Source organism: Equus przewalskii, chromosome 2 (genome assembly GCF_037783145.1).
Source record: "Equus przewalskii isolate Varuska chromosome 2, EquPr2, whole genome shotgun sequence".
NCBI lineage: Eukaryota > Metazoa > Chordata > Mammalia > Perissodactyla > Equidae > Equus > Equus przewalskii.
This window is the reverse complement of record NC_091832.1, coordinates 42,881,290-42,898,545: the sequence shown is the minus strand read 5'-3', so window position 1 is coordinate 42,898,545 and position 17,256 is coordinate 42,881,290. Positions and strand designations below refer to the sequence as shown.

The 17,256-nt window shown below is 42.7% G+C and overlaps 1 long non-coding RNA gene across 2 annotated transcripts; it reads right to left on the bottom strand.

The window, feature by feature from the left end:
• Positions 1 to 11,116: 11,116 nt before the first annotated feature.
• Positions 11,117 to 16,960, bottom strand: LOC139080924 (uncharacterized). 2 transcript variants are annotated; one of them, XR_011535787.1, is made up of 3 exons: positions 16,664 to 16,960; positions 16,276 to 16,359; positions 11,117 to 11,738 (listed from the first exon to the last, which is right to left on the bottom strand). It is a non-coding gene; the product is annotated as an uncharacterized lncRNA (long non-coding RNA). The 2 variants fall into 2 exon arrangements; XR_011535788.1 differs by having other exon boundaries at positions 11,117 to 11,693; positions 16,664 to 16,900.
• Positions 16,961 to 17,256: the final 296 nt, after the last annotated feature.

Sequence of the window (17,256 nt, the reverse complement as noted above, 5' to 3'; positions counted from 1 at the left end):
TTGTAATCTTTGAAGAGAGAGTATTGGCTCATAGCAGGAACAAAAAAAAGTGAGACCTGGGAGTTAAATACTTCTAGAAATGCCATTCTCGCAGACATGGGTGGTGACACAGTGTGGACCCAACAGCATCGCCAAGTGCGAGAGCAAACATCTGGTGAGGAGTCTGGGCCCATGGGCTGGATGTTTTCTGGCTGGGTCATCTCTGTGCCTGCTTTGATGCTGGTCCTGGAGGGCACAGTGGCAGGAATTGAAGTGAGTGCCCACCACTCAATATTGTCCTCAGACCTACCCACCCTTTGGTTACTTATAATAGAAGTATATTTTGTTCTAGTTTTTAATGTTAGCTTACAACCCACTAAAATGTGATCATCCCGTTATCCTTCACCTTGTATGGAAGAAAAAACCCTTCCAATTACTTGCCCCTGAGCTTCTGTTGGGAAATGATCAATTATTTCTTGTCCGAGTGAGTCAGAGGCAAAGCTGGAGGTTAAGTTTGGGTCTGGCGGCGGTGATGGTCTCTGTGGGAGATCACAGGCCTCCCCGCCTCCCACCCTTAACTGTTGCTCAGTCACTCCATGGGCAGCCAGAATAAACTGAGATATTTGAACTCTCCCCGTAGACTGGCCTCTCTGGGTTTGTGCCTCTTCTCTGGTTTCTTAGTGCAAAGGCTGATGGAGAAAGCGGCTTGCTGGTCCTCTGCCCGTGTGCTGCAGGATGAATAGTGTGAGGTCTGGAGGCACATGTTCCTCTGGAACCATTGACAGAGGACAGGCAATCTTTTTCTCAATTATTAATTTAAAGATAACGATCATGTGATATGGTCGAAACTGAGAAATAGTCCTTCATAATAAGAGCCAAACAAGGGCTTGAATTGCCCAACCTCGTTCCTTAAGAATTGTTAGAGTTCATTCAGGAGTTTCCTTTTGTAACTGAAATAAGGGTTGAATATACATTGTGGGATACTCTCTCCACTTTTCAGGCCAGTGTTTGATAGACTAAATCTCAGAGGCAACATAGAATTTTTGTATCCGTGCTCGAGATAATGACATTCTGTGTTTCTGTCATCCAGACAAGACACTAGGTGTGGGGGAGTGAATACCACTGTCCCCACTTCAGTTCATTCTGAAAACATTTTCCAAGGGAAATATCACAAGAGCTGAGTGGAATTTTTTTCTAGGCTTTATTTGAATGTTAATGTGTTAATTAAGTGCAAAAACTGTGTTTTCACTTCATCTGTAATTAGTTACTTGAGTTTTCAGGAGTGACATTGCAGATAAGTGGGGAAAGTTTGGTTATCCACGGAGAGGAAAAAATGGAATCCCTACCTCACACCAAACATAAAAATCAGTTCCAGATGAATTAATTAAAACAGAAGTAAAAACTTTCTCAAATTGAACCCTAAACGCTGATGGCTTTACTGGCATAAGGTTGCTCACGGTCTCCTGTTACAGGACCGAGTTCTATCCTACATCGATCACTTTAAATGTCATGTGGAGCAGGGATGAGAGGCAGGCTGCTGGGAGGCTGGTGGGACAATCCAGGAAAAAAGTAATGAAGGCATGAATTAGGAGAGTGCTGGTAGGAATGGAAACACGGGAGTTGATTCTGGAAATACACACTGGGATTTGTTGACTAGTTAAGTGTAGATGGTGAAAGAGAGGGAAAGTTTAGGGGTGCCCGTCTGCTTTCTGCCTTGGAGAGGAAGTGGCTTATGGAAGACAACGATACCACTCACTGGAAAAGCTGCCAGTCATTGAGGTGTTCTATGGGTCAGGCGCTGTGCTACATTATTACATAGATTTGGTTACATGTATGTCTTCTCATTTAATCCTCAAAAAGCCTGCAATGTAGGTATTACTGTTTTCATTTTACAAATGAGGAAACACACCTAGAGATGTTAAGTAACTATTCAGCCATCATAGCGGAAGTGTTGGGGTCCATCTGGTGCCGTCAAACCCAAAGCAAGAACTCTTAATTGGTTGGGGATATCTTGAGTTTGAGACGTCTGTGAGGATCCATGCAGATGCAGCCAGCAGACCACCGAACGTACCTTAAATAATTGAAGGAGGTTTGGGGGTTAGGTCTGGGGAAAAAAGTATTCCAGGCAGAAGGAACGGCAAATTCAAATGCCCTAACGCAGGGAAGACTTTAGTGGGTTCAAAGAACAGAAAGCCAGTGATACTAGAGCAGAGTGGATGAGAGGAAGAAGTGGGAGATGAGCAGGGAGAGAGCGTGGGGGGTGGGGGCCAAGGCCATGGGGCTCTGTCCTCCCGGTAGAGAAGACTGCAGGCGGCAGCCGTCCTCCTGGGGAGGCTGTGTGGACAGAGCCTTCGGGCCCCAGGCCCTCATGCTGCCCGCCATACAGAGGCTGTAAAGACCTGACTCCTTCGTAGAGTTTTGTCCTGAGAGACCGCACACCTGCCTCCGCCCACCTCCACCAGGGCCTTTGAGAGGACAGCTGGAAACCGTCTTCCCGGCTCCCTGGGTTCTGGGCAGGATGCCCATCTCCTCAAGGCGCCCACCAGCTGGTTCTAAGAGGGAGGGGATCATTCTCTGGGGCTAGGGTTGGGTCAGGGGAAGTCCTGACAATTTTACCATTTTGGTGAAGACCCTGGAAGTCATTTCCATTGACATTATGTCATATGTGCCCACAAAATGGCCTTGGTCGTTAGTGCTGCTGTTTCCCTATTATTTTTCTTTATGAGGAAGATTGTCACTGAGCTCACATCTGTGCCCGTCTTCCTCTATTTTATGTGGGACACTGCCACAGCATGGCTTGATGAACAGTGCTGTGTCCATACCTGGGATCTCAACCTGCAAACCCCAGGCCGCGGAAGCAGAGGGCATGAACTTAACCACCACGCCACTGGGCCAACCCCTGCTTTTTCCTTATTTTTATTTCCTGTCCATGAGCATAAATTTTCTTTCTTCTGGTGAGTTGTACCTAATCATTGGGCTACTAAATTATTGGGGAAGGGTGTCTCTAATAAGGTCCCTCCTATTTCATCCTCTTTAATTTGGGGGTGAGTCACCCTTTGAGGATAACAGACTCTGGCGGCCAGCTCTGTGATCTCAGGCTGGCGGCTGAGCCCTGCAGCCGTCCCCTCTGTCCGGCCAGCCAGCCGAGAAGGAGATTCCAGGATCTCTTGGTGCCTTTCCCGCCCACTGCTGTCTCCCCTTGATCCCGTGCCAGCCGTCTGCACCGTGTGGTGTTTACCGCCCTCTTGTGGTAGAGGGGTTTGTTCTTTCCAGCTCCTTCTCCAACTTCAAAGGCCCTAATAAAATCTAAAACATCAAGTGTTGCAGGAGCAAACGCCAGTACACGAGCGTTGTTATATTTATATTTGAGTGTCATGCTTAGTGATAGCAAGAGAAAGGAAGGAAGGGAGGGAGAGGGAGAAAGAGAAGAGGGGAGGGAGGGAGGGATGGAAGGAAGGAGACAAAAAAGCCACAGGCTTTTAGAATCTGAACAGGTTTAACATTCTCTGATACTCAAGAATCAAAAGGGCTCCAAACAAATGGATGCCTTGCTTCTCCTTGACTAGAACCCAAAATTTATATCTGAAAAATGAACCTCATGTGTTTCGTTACTCGCTTGATGTACTTTTCACACAAGAATTAGGTGAAAGATGTTTGCTACCCACAACTGCTGAAGTTAGAATTTTAGGGTCTTGTGATTTTTAAAATTCAGATCTTAGAATACACTTTTTTCTAAATTTATATTAGAATTTATTTTCCATCTATTTCATTATAATTTAATTTTTTGGTTATAATATATATTTTTATATATCTGTTTTTATAGATTTTATACTTGCTTTTTAAGGAATGTGTCTAATGTGCAATTAACATTTTTTATCTTAGTACTTGATTTAAGAATACATTGTGATTATTGCTATTTACTACTTACTCTTAAATTTGTATGTATTATGCAATATTTAAGACATAGAAAAAGACTTCAAAGAGTAATTTTGATGAATACCTGCATATCTACCGCCTGGCTCAGAAAATAAACACGGTTAACACCTCCGTGATGGGTACTTTTGTGTGTCAGTTTGGTTAGGTTCTGGTACTCAGTTTTTGGTCAAACACCAGTTTAGATGTTGCTATGAAGGTTTTCTTTCTATGATTAAACATTTAAATCAGTTTAGACTCTGAGTAAAGAGATTACCCTCCATAATGTAGGTGGGCCTCATCCAATCAGTTGAAGGCCTTAGAGAAAAAGACTGAGATTTCCCCCAGAGGGAGAAGGAATTTTGCTTCCAGACGGGGCCTTCAGACTGGAGACAGTGACATCAGCTCTTCCCTGGGTCTCCAGGCTGCCGGCCTGCCCTGCAGAATTCGCACTTGCCAGCCCCACCACCGTGTGCGTGTGAGCCGATTTCTTAAAATAAATCTCTCTCTATTTATACGTACATATACATCCTATTGGTATGTTTCTTGGAGAACCCTGGCTGACACAGGCCTCCTCCAACCTTCCTCTACTGCTTCTCCCTCTCTCCATTACAGAGAAAACATCTGTCTGATATTCACACTGACTTTATAATTTTACCAAGGAGCTGTGTCCACCTACGTAATGCAGCGTATTATTTGTCATTTGTAACTTTATGCGAATATATCATCTTGTATGTACTCTTTGAAATGGCTTATTTCTCCTTAGCTTTCTGCTTGTAAGATTACTCCATGTTGAAATACGCAGCCATCATTTATCCATTTTCACTGTTTATGGTATTTCATTTGATGAATACAGCTCAGTTTATCCATTTTCCTGTAGATGAACATTTAGGCTGTTCACAGTGGTTTCCTGCTTCAAACAACGTGTCCTGGTCGTTCTGTACACACCTGCTGGTGCACGTGCACCGGTGCTTTTCTAGATTGTGCAGGCAGAAGTGGAATTTCTGGGTCAGGGACCTGCCTGGCTCCAGCCTCATCAGGTCTTCCTGAATGGCTCTCCAAATGGATTCTTTCTGTTTGTACCCTCACCAGTTTCCACTGCTCCAAAACCTGGCCAACGCTGGTACTGTCTGATTTTGAATTTTTGCCAATTTGCTAAATGTAAAATAACAGCTTTTTGTTGTTTTCATCTGTGTCCACCTTCTGACTAGGGCAGTTGAGCACCTTTCTCGTGTGTTCAAGGACCACTTGTGTGTCTTCCCTGGTGAATTGCCTCTTCACGTTGCTGGCTCACTCCCATTGTTGTGTATCCTTCTCTTATTGATTGCTGGCCAGGACCTCCAGCCCCACATGGGGTAGAAGCAGAGGTAGTGGGATGCTTGTCTTATTCCTGATTTTAAAGGAGTTATCAGTAATGTTTCATCATTGTGCACGATGTTTACTGTAGCTATTTTGGTAGATGTTTTTGGTAAATATTTTTTAATGACTTAAAAGCATCCTTTTCTATTCCCAGTTTGCTAAGAGTTTTTATCATGGATGGATGTTGAATTATATCAAGTGCTTTTTCGGCATCTGTTGAGAAAAACATGCTTTTCCTCCTGTAGCCAGATAATTGATAGGTGAATTATCTTAATAGATTTTTTTTATATTAGACTATCCTTACATTCCTGGGATAGATCCATCTTGACTGTTCAGTATTGCTTACTCCTAAATATCATTCGAACAGCCTTTGTTTTCTCCTTTCTCAGAAAATAACAGAAAAAATTGCAAGAATTAAAAGAGGCTATGCAATGTCTTCAGAGCTTCTGTTCACAAGATATAAAATTCTATGGGGATGGCAAAATAATCAAGCGGGGAGATGAGGTTAGTTTATGGCTGATGTCATTTCCTCATAAATAAATCCTTTCGTTAACATGGACATAATTAGTCTTGTTGCTTTATCTGCCTAAATCAATGATTTTTATTAGACCAAGTATTTTTTAAAGGTAATAAACAACATAATATGAACGTTAATGTACTTTCCCATAACTGTTAAAACTTCTGACAAGCGGCTACCTCTTGCCTGTTGATAACCCAATGTCAAACAAATATTAGGGAGCAACTTGGAAATAGCCAATATTTCTTTTGTTCAGTTGTTTATTTGTGTCTGGCCATGCTTGGGGTTGTGACCGAGTTGCATACCGTTAACTCAATTATCATCCGCTCATAAAAGATTTCACGGTTCACTTAGCGTAAGTGAATATGCTGGGACGACATCAGTGCTTCCCGTTCCATGTTTGCTGTTCGGACCAACACTGCCATGGCTTCTAGACGCCCTTCCACTGAGTTAATGTGAAGAGGCCTGGTTTAGATTAACAGACTCCTGCAGCAGCATCCTTTGAGAACTACATGGGCCTTAGGAGACCATGATAAAGTGTTAGGCAAGCTGAAAGGCCCAAGGAAATACAGCCCTTTGTCCACGGCGGTCCGTCTGGCCAGGTGGCCCGGGGTCAGCCTTGGAGCCCCTTGGCCAGCCAACTTACAAAAGCATAAACCTTTACAATATCTTATCATGCTGAGACAGATCCTACCGTGTTACAACGACATAAAAATTAAAATTTTATTTTTCCTGCCAAGTTAATAATTAGCCAATGTCAGTGAACAAAAATAGTAAGAACCCATCAATTTTTTTGTTGTTTTGAAAAAGGGAAAAGGGAGATAGTCTTCCTGTCATAGCACAATGAATATTGCCATGTGATGGTGCTACGATAGAGAGCCGTGAATTTAGAAGTGAGAAGCTCGCAATAGTATTGCTGGTCCTATTTTAGGAATTTAAGAAAGTAAATGAGATCTTTCATTGTATTTCACAGTGGGGCCCTTCCCACCACCCCACGTTGACCCTAGTGCAGTGTCCTAATGATATCGATTCTGATATCAGTTTCCCCACATTAAACCCAGCATATATGGGTTAAAACCAAAACACTCATTCCCTGCTTACTCTCTGGCTTCCTGGCTCCAGAATCCACTATCCTCCATGGAGACAGACACCGTCAAGGACAAGCACCTGGACTATCTCCTCCCACAGAGATACAGGCTGGTGGGAAAGCTGCTGACCAGCAAGGTCACAGGCTCCCTCCTCTCTGTAAGTGTCTCAAGGCCAAAGACAGGCTGGTGGGAAAGCTCCAACCAGCAAGGCCATATGCTCCCCCTCCCCTACCTAAAGCCCCAAATAAAAACCCTTCCTTTTAGCTTTTCAGGGAGTTTGGGATTTCAGCGTTAGCCGCCCTCTCTCCTTGCTCAGTGCTGTGCAAAAATAAAATTCCTACTTTCTTCCACCACCCCCGGTGTCAGAGATTGGCTTGCTGTGCAATGGGTGAGTGAACTCACTTCAGGTTCGGTAACACTAACCCATTACAGCCCCTTTAAGAGTCTGGCCAAGGCTACAGACCCCTCCTCAAAATGACTCATATCCCCGTACAGCTTTACACACCTTGGGAAGTCAATGGGGCTCAAGCCCATCAGGGGATGCCAAGAACCTGGTGCTGACATTTGGTAATGACTCTGCAGGCCCCTGGATGGGCTGCCACTCCTCCCCTTTCCCTTTCTTTCTCTGTTAAATGCACAGCCACAGCCACTTGGCACTCCGTTACAGTCTCTCTTGCTCTTTTTAGAAAGCCTCCTGCAGCCAGGCACTGTTTCAGGACCTGGGGACACAGCAGAGAACAGACAGTTTGCCTTCTCTTATGAAGCTTGCATTTTACTCTGGGAAGATTGTCAATAAACAAATACCCAAGTAAACATGTGTTAGCTGATGCGAAGTGCTTTGATGGAAAATGAAACAAAACAGGGGGATGTATGGTGGACAGAATTCCAAAGATGTCCCCTCGGAATGGAATTAAGCTTACTAATCAGATGACCGTAACACGGGGGGGTTACTCTAGATTATTGGAGTGTGACCAATGTAATCCCAGAATAATCCCCCATTACAAGCTCCTTGATGTCGTCCCATTATGGGAGGTGACAGGTGCTAGATAAGGCACAGAGTCGGGGTTCTGGGGATCAGGATGAGGACATCCTGGAGGGCCCGTTATTCAGCCGGCTAAAATTCTCTTTTGAGTCTTGCTGCTTTTTTCAATGAAATAAAATGGTCATCAGCTGAGAGTGAGAAGCGAGCAGAGGCCTTCTAAAGTTTAAGAAGAGAGGGGAACATGTAAGATGGTCATCTTGACGCAGCAGAGAGACACTTGACCGGGACAATGTCGGGTGGATGGTAGCGATGAGGGCCCCCTGAGACCGGCACAGAGAAATGTGGTGAGGAGCAGGCGGCAGGCGGGGCCTTTCTCCAGCCACGCCACATGCTGGGGTGCAGCGCAGGGTGGTCAGCGTGGAGTTTAACTGGGGTGAGACTTCCCAGGGAGTTAGTAGGAAAGGAACACGCAACAGAGAGATTCTCGTGGCGGGCTGTGGACTCTAAGCTGGGCAAGAAAGAACAAGAATGGGTTCTGGACAGGGAGATGTGATGTGATGCGTGGGCTGCGGCCAGATGAAGCGTTTTTGGGGTGGCGGCACTAGAGAACGCGAGCTGAATCTGGAGGGTGAGCCGGGCGGCGGGGATGTGCAGCCAGTTCAGTCCCCTCCAAACAGAGGCACCGTTCAAGTCAGTCCTGGGTGGGGAAGAAACCCTCTGAAATCGACTTCTGCAAATTATGCTGAAAAGGTTGTGATTGAGATACTTTTAAAATCTGGAAGTTAAACTTCTTAACTCCCTATCGGTTTCCTAGTCCCTCCAAGGATCACGTGGGCAAATCAAAAACTGCGGGCTGGCCAGCCTCGCTGCTGCCTTCTGTTACCGGAGCAGGGGGTGCACGGAGAACGCTGCGTCATAAAAGAGTGTAACTGGAAGAGCGAATCTGCTAAAACTTTAATCAAATGCCTTCCTGGGTCGAACAGAATTCAAATATAAATCACTTGGATTCCCACAACACTGCTCTTTCTTCAGTGCAGATAGTCGAGAAGTTCCTAATTCCGTGGGAGAAAACTGCTCGTAACTGTCAAAAATAACCAAAAGTTTAACTGGGCAAATAAATCTTTTCTACTGTAGTGTCCCTTAGGATGAAATGAAAAATATTCCCCCTCTGTTTTAAAGGAGACATTGAGAATACGCTGGAAGCATTTATTAAGTGCCTACGGTGTACCAGGTGCCAGTCTAGGAAGTAAAGATTCGGAGATGAGTAAGCCACAGTTCCTGATCTCAAGGGGTTTTCGGCCAGGGGAGGAAGACGGGCGTAGAGAGATGTGCAGACCCCGGGGTGGGGGCGCAGGAGCAGGATCATGGAGGAGGCCCCAGGGGAGCACCCAGGAGGGAGAGGGCGCTCTGGGGAGGGAAGCCAAACTCCTGGAGGAGGCTGCTTCAGCAGACACTTAAGGAAGATCAGGATTTTGTCAGACAGATAAGGGCACTTTAAGCAGAGGAGGAAGCCTGTGGACCAATCTGGAGTCATGAAACAGCATGGTGTTCGCAGAGAACCCTCCCCCACCCCCCCAACCCTCCCCACCTCTCCCCACCCCCCCACCCCTCCCCACCCCCGCCATCAGCAGAAGACTGGCCGGCTGCGAGCTTCGATGGGGGACCTGGGATGTTGACCTTCACCCTGAGGGTGCTGGGAAGCCCTTGACAATGGTAGGCAGCACAGCAGGGGCACATCTGTGCAGCTGGAGACATGCTGAAGATGTGAACTGACTTGATGGTGAGGGTGAGGAAGAGAGCCCAGCTGACACCCAGGCTTCTTGCCTGGGAGTGTTGGGGTGGAGGTCTCAGACAGACAGAGAGTGCTGCAGGAGGAGTGTGTTCCAGGCGACAAGATCATGAATTCAGCTTGACATCCAGGTGAAGATGAAACCTTCTGCTATTCAATGGACTGGAGGTTTTATCTAATCCTTCCCTCCATCCATCCATCTTCTATCTATATATCTATGTATCTATGTACATATCTGTGTATTATTAAACAACAAAATTCAACTGAGTAAATTTAAATACCTTATTGGCTTTATTCGATGATTCATGAATCAAGCCGCATCCCTTCTAGCGGATAGAAGGGAGCTCAGAGGATTGTTTGTGGCAAGGTCACCTTCCTTTAGGAGACGGCAGGGTCCGTTGGGCAGGTGACCTCACTAGTGCTGACCAGGTAATTCCTGACTGATTTAAGATTCCATTCCTGTGGGAGGCTGACACTATAATTAAGTTAGGTATTAAATGTTGGTTTGGTGACATGTGGCTTAGCACAAGTGACTCCATTTGGGGCCTGTTGTCTCTTTTTCAACAGTATGTATGTATCTATCTATTTTTAAGTCTGCATTCACTTTTATCTGATGGTTTCATCCTTTTTTTTTTTTTTTTTTTTGAGGAAGATTAACCCTGAACTAACATCTGCCGCCAGTCCTCCTCTTTCTGCTGAGGAAGAGTGGCCTTGAGCTCTCATCCATGCCCATCTTCCTCTACTTTATATGTGGGACACCTACCACAGCATGGCTTGACAAGCAGTGCATAGGTCTGCGCCCAGGATCTGAACTGGTGAACCCCGGGCCTCCAAAGCAGAACGTGCACACTTAACCACTGCGCCACCAGGCCAGGCCCTGATGGTTTCAGCCTTGAATGGTCTTTGTGTAAATTCATTATCTCATTAAGGGCCATATAATGATGGGCTTTTTCTAACGTCGTAACTTGCCTCCTCAATCAGGGGTATTTGGTTGCTCTGAAATATGACATGTATGAGACACGCAGGATAAATGTGTATTCCTTCCCTTTGGGATTGGAAGGTTTTTTGGTTTTGTTTTTGTTTTGGTGAGGAAGATTTGCCCCAAGTTAACATCTGTTGCCAATCTTCCTCTTCTCTGCTGAGGAAGATTAGCCCTGAGCTAAAATCTGTGCCAATCCTCCTCTATTTTGTATGTGGGATGCCGACACAGCATGGCTGCCACTGAGTGGTGTAGGTCTGCACCCAGGAACCGAACCCAGGCTGCCAAAGCCGAGCGCACTGACTTTAACCACTAGGCCACAGGGCCAGTCCCATGGTATTGGAGGTTTTTAATTCAACATTTAAATAGTTTATCCCAGAGAAAATTTAAAAATATGAAAGATATTTTTTCTTCTCTCATCAACAGTGACAGGGAGATGCCCAAACTGTTACCGAACCTGAAGTGAGTTCACTCACCCGTTGTGCAGCAAGCCAATCTCTGACACTGGGAGTGGTGGAAGAAAGTAGGAATTTTATTTTTGCACAGCGCTGAGCAAGGAGAGAGAGCAGCTAATGCTGAAATCCCAAACTCCCCGAAAAGCTAAAAAGAAGGGTTTTTATTTGGGGCTTTAGGTAGTGGAGGGGGAGCATATGGCCTTGCTGGTCGGAGCTTTCCCACCAGCCTGTCTTTGGCCTTGAGACACTTGCAGAGAGGAGGAAGCCCGTGACCTTGCTGGTCAGCAGCTTTCCCACCAGCCTGTATCTCTGTGGGAGGAGATAGTCCAGGTGCTTGTCCTTGACGGTGTCTGTCTCTATGGAGGATAGTGGATTCTGGAGCCAGGAAGCCAGAGAGTAAGCGGGGAATGAGTGCTTTGGTTTTAACCTCATATATGCTGGGTTTAATGTGAGGAAATTGATATCAGGGTCGGTATCAACTCCCCCCTCTTTTATGTCCATCCTTCAATCTTGAGGGATTTGGGGTGATGACCGATCTAGCTACTTCCTGCTGAAATGGGGTGTAGGTTGTTTCACCTCATTGAACCAGTCTTTAAATAAGGCAGTGATGCTGGTGGGCTCCTTAAGTTAGGCCTGTATCATATAAGTAAGTAACCAGTTATTTAATAAGAAGTTTTTCTAAAGAAACAAAAAGAGAAAAACAAGGTTAATGGTTGGAGCAAATTATAAACCAGCTTTTGAGCCCAGGGGGCAGCCAATCAAGACTCCTAGAAGTCAGGGTCAAAGCATCTTTTGCAGTTTGAAATGTCTCTGATGGTGTCATTGGGCACTCAGGTAGCTTTTTGAGTGGCTTACACAGCAGTAGACATGAATCTCTCTTAAGTTTATATTAGGTCCTCCAGCTTCAGTTTGTAAGGCTTTAGGAAAAAGGGCAGATTTAGTTTTCAATGACTCCAAATGAAAATAATGGGGAAAAAACCTGAAAATGTTAGTTTGGACGTTTTTAGCCAGATATTTCAAGAGATGAAGAATTCAAGATCCAGTCCAGTTAACAGAAGTAAAACAAAAATTTCAAAGACAGTGGAAAAAACTAAGATCCAATATTTATAAACATGCATTATAGTTTCTATTGAAACATAATTTTCCTCCCTAAAATCACCCTCAATTTCACTAGACATAGCCAAATTAAGACTAACTGATTTGAACAATGTTTAGTTTTAATAAATTTGGCATAATTATTTACATAAGTACAGCAAGAATAGTAATTGATCACACAGGCTCTTTTAAATCTGCTTTGCTGGAATCTTATAACGAATCTCAGGTTGATCTTTAAAGGCCTCTCAAGGAAAGCCAAGCAAAGGACCTGTTATCAGATTCTGCCTGCAGTACCTGCAGATTTGGGCGAATCCCTCTCTTCATGAGGTTCCCCAAAATATTGAGGTTCCTTGTACCTGCCAAAAGGAGCAACATTCTTTGCTCAACCTTACCAGGTTACAGAACCCATAAGCACAGTACCAGGCCAATATTTTCAAGTGGCTTTATTCCAGAATGTCAACCTTCATTCCTCAAAACCTGTCTTGTTATATTTAAGCCTGTATGTTTTTTCAAATATGATGTTCCAGTCAAAGCCTTGGTAATATAAATAGTGTTTCCAATTGTGTCCTGTTAAAAGAAGAACAGATTCTTATTGTACTTATGCAAACAACTATATTGCCATAAGAATAAGAATACTTACTCATCAGGGGTTTTTACGTTTTGGAGGGCTCAGATAGGGAGGAAAAGACAAATGTTTCAATTTTGTTTATGAATTCCTGTAAGTCATAGTTCTTTAAGAGAATAGAGAAAAAGGTTTTCTTAACTCTGAAAAAAAGCAAAACATCAAAAATCAGCAATATCTCAATCAAAAAGTCATAAAAATTATAATCATCCCTATCAGTTTATTCTGTCCTGTGTAATTGATTCTTGATCTTAATCTTCTGTCAGCAGTTTATGAGCTCATCAGTTTCTCTGTTGGAGTTCTGTAATTTTTACTCAGTTTGTTTTTACAATCTGAATGTTTATTAGAAACCTGTATTCTAGAGTGTCAGAGTCCTTTCCATGAATTTCTCTGCAGATGAAACATATTTGCAGAAACATCAAAGTAAAACAGCCACTATTTATAAATAACAAAACATTCAAAAATGGTAATTGACAAAGGCATTTGACCATGTCTGTGATATGTAACATTTTGAGATAATAACCAGCATTATAGCCGACAATCAGAACAGATCAGATCATTTTGAAAATACTTATATCAATAACACTAATTTACATAATACCATTTAAGAAAGTTTATCATTACTTATTTGACAACGCTTCCCATGTAATTTAACATACAAAATAAGCCTTATTAGTTTAGCATTTTTTTTTTATAGGAAGAGAGCAAATTTCTCCGAGAAGTCTCAGGGGCCCTCTGAAAATCCCCAGAGAAACTTTCCCTCGTCTTCCAGGTCAAAAGAAAGCTTTTATTCAAGACTTCAATATTTGTGTGTGTGGGGAAGCTTGTCAAAAATATTAAAAGCTTTAAAATATTTGTTTAGATAGGAAACAAAGCTCACTGCGAGACCATGCTCAGGTATCTATTCAAAGTGACAACAGAAACAGTCAAGGGGAAACAAGGTTAAAATAGTCAAAAAAAGCCTTTTTATAATCTTTTTATCAAGAGCAGATTAAAAATGTAGGAAAATTAACCTTTTAAGAAAAAGGAAACCAAGTTTTAATTTTGTACCACTTTACCTTTGACATATAAGTTTATTTACTTAATTGGATTTACTTTAATCCTGGGCAACTTGACCATACATAAATCTCTTTAGGGCTTTACTTTTACAAACCTTTGGTTACTTTTTTTACCTTCAGAATTTGTCCCAGCACTTTAGGACAAATTTATCTTTCTCAACTCAAGAAACGAAAGTATTTCCATTCTTTATATCTTTTTATTGAAAGCATATATTTTACTCTCTTTGTATACAGACCTTTTAGAAATATATGTTTTCTCATAGAAACTTTCTCAGCATACATATAAGATGTTTATTAATAAACCTAAGCACTTTTCAGTCTCTTTGATATAAGAAACCAAAGGCAGACAAATATATGCTTAGTAGTTAACCTTTAATATTTTATCTTATGTGGAAATGACCTAGATACCCAATAAACTATTATTTAATTTAATTTAGTAAAGCTATAAAATTTGCTTCCAAAAAGATTTTGGAAGCTGTTTTTAAGTATGCAGCCTATAAGACATAATTATTGTACTTAAAACTCCTACCCAGTTTTAATAATTACTCTTCAAAACTTCATGTGACATTACAGCACTTAACTATCATCCTCAGTTGTTTTAAGTACATATATCATAATATAATTATTATACATATAATTACATATATAATGATTGTTAAAAAGTTTTTCCAAAAACTTTTATTTTTTTACATTTATTTAATTTACCTGTTCTTAACGATTATATTTAGATCGTCTAGAAAAACTCCATAAGACATTAAACAAAATTAGCTATTATACTGAGTTATGAGTTTTATTGATAAATTTTGTAACAGAGATGACATGAGCTCATTTGACCAGTAAACCCAGGCTGTATGTCTGCATTATAGCCAATGCTGATAACTTTGAAGACATGTTCAGTTTAAATGAAACCAGCAAACAAACAGGCTTTCATTCATCAAAGATCATTTTATATCATGTTAAATAACTTTGTCTCAGAAGTTTTTGCATATTCGTTAAAGACTGCATTCCATTATGAGAGATTTTGAATGCTCTTCTGAAACACGTTTTCAGAATGGCCATTACAATTCCAAATTATCTCAAAAGTTTACTTATTTTTTCTCGTTCAATTTTAGATCAGGAATTTTGGGGGAGTTGAAGTGAAGCTCAGCTTGCTGGGAAGCTCAGCAAGAGAGTAGAAAAAAGCAGCAGATTTGGGTTTGGCTGCTGGCATGTTTAATTATTTAATTATTTTCTCTTAAAGAGGCAGTAAAGTATTTCTAATTTTATTTAGAAGCCTCAAAAGATTAAAACAGGCTCCCCGTTGTTGCAGCTGGCTTTTCCAATTGCATACATCAGTTTGGGTGAACTGAAATTGGCCTGTTTAAGTATATCAATTTTTACAAAACTTTATCTTAGTTTTACTAACCCTTATACTTTTAATTATAACTTACATTAGAATTCTATTAACAAGTTTTGGTATTACAATATTGTTCAGGGGAAGCATTCCCAGTTAGACATAACATTTATTCCCAAAGAAAACATCCAGGCAAAGTTGACGTAACCTCTTCATATAATATTAGCTTAAATACTTTAATCTTTATAATCTTATTAATCTTAGTAGGCTAACTGTTGCCCCAAACAACCGTTGGTCAGGTGTCTCACTCTGACTTTTGCCTCCTGACCTTTTAAATGTTTCCAACTGGGGTAAATAGAACAGATTTGTCTGATGTCCTTTAATATTGGGGAGCCAATAGCCCATCCAACCTTAGGCAGTATTTTATTATAACCTTTGTTTTAACTTCATTTATATCTGTTCCATTTATCCCATTGGGATGAGTCCTGTGACTCTTCCTTTCTGATTTTTCTTTGTTAACTTAACATTTTCATTAGCATCTGTAAGACTATGAGAAGCTGAGACCCCAAGTTTGATTAAGTTCTTAAGACTAGTCATTATAATTTCTTCTTAATTTGGTATTTACATAGGTACCGATAAAACAGTTGCTTATCATAAGAACTCTCTAAAAAGTTTCCCAACTTGAGGATCCATCATTTGGCGATTTTTTTCTCCCCAGAGTCTAAAGAATATTGTGGCCACGTGGTGTTACAAAAGAAAATCATCCCTCTTTAGACATTGCCTTATGGCTATAGGTCGACCATCAGCCAAAGTTTTTCCCAATGGGCTCTTAGGTGGAATAAATGAGCATCTCCCATGTTAACACTTTTGAAAGGACAGACAGACAGACAGATAACAACAAATACCAAACAAGCGCACATTCCCAAAAACCCTTGGCCACAAACGGAAGCCAAAACAAAGACCAAAACTAGAAACCAAAGTGCTTCCAGTCCCAGCTTAGTCCGTGTCCTACACTCGGGGGCGCCCAAAAAATGAACATCTGCTATGCAGATCTTCCCAAATGAGCAAGGACAAGGGACCTTGGTTGTGCACACCCAGGGGACTTACCAAAATTTGGCCGGGGCGTCGCGGCGACTTCAAAACAAACAGAGCCCAGAGGGCTGCCAAGGTACCCATTATTTCCGGCCGGTCCTGTTGGAAAAGGTTAACACAAAGACAAAGATAAAAACTACCAGCTACTTACAAGAGACGTCTTCCTAAGTCCTAAACCCAGTTTCTTCCACCACCAGAGCAAAAGCGCCGTGGGCCAACGATATCTGGTTAGCAGCCAGTCGCTTGGGACTGTCCCTGAGACAAGGGGCTCAGGCAGCTGCAGGACAGCTTCCAAGAGAAGCCTTTAGCCAGAGGCCGGTGTGCCACAGGCGAGACGTCCACCTGGGACATTGTCCCATCTGGGTCGCCAAATTGTTACCGAACCTGAAGTGAGTTCACTCACCCGTTGCGCAGCAAGCTAATCTCTGACACCGGGGGTGGTGGAAGAAAGTAGGAATTCTATTTTTGCACAGCGCTGAGCAAGAAGAGAGGGAAGCTAACGCTGAAATCCCAAACTCCCCGAAAAGCTAAAAGGAAGGGTTTTTATTTGGGGCTTTAGGTAGGGGAGGGGGAGCATATGGCCTTGCTGGTCGGAGCTTTCCCACCAGCCTGTCTTTGGCCTTGAGACACTTGCAGAGAGGAGGGAGCCCGTGACCTTGCTGGTCAGCAGCTTTCCCACCAGCCTGTATCTCTTTGTGGGGAGGAGATAATCCAGGTGCTTGTCCTTGACGGTGTCTGTCTCCATGGAGGATAATGGATTCTGGAACCCGGAAGCCAGAGAGTAAGCGAGGAATGAGTGCTTTGGTTTTAACCTCATATATGCTGGGTTTAATGTGGGGAAAGTGATATCAGGGTCGGTATCAAATCCACATGGAGGCGCTGCACGTGGATCGTCTTTAATAGACCATTCCTCTACTCCAAAGCTACGTGGGCGAAAGGAGGGTTTTATTATTTTCTAAATTTATAGGTATTTCCTAGTTGTCTACAAAAGTTACT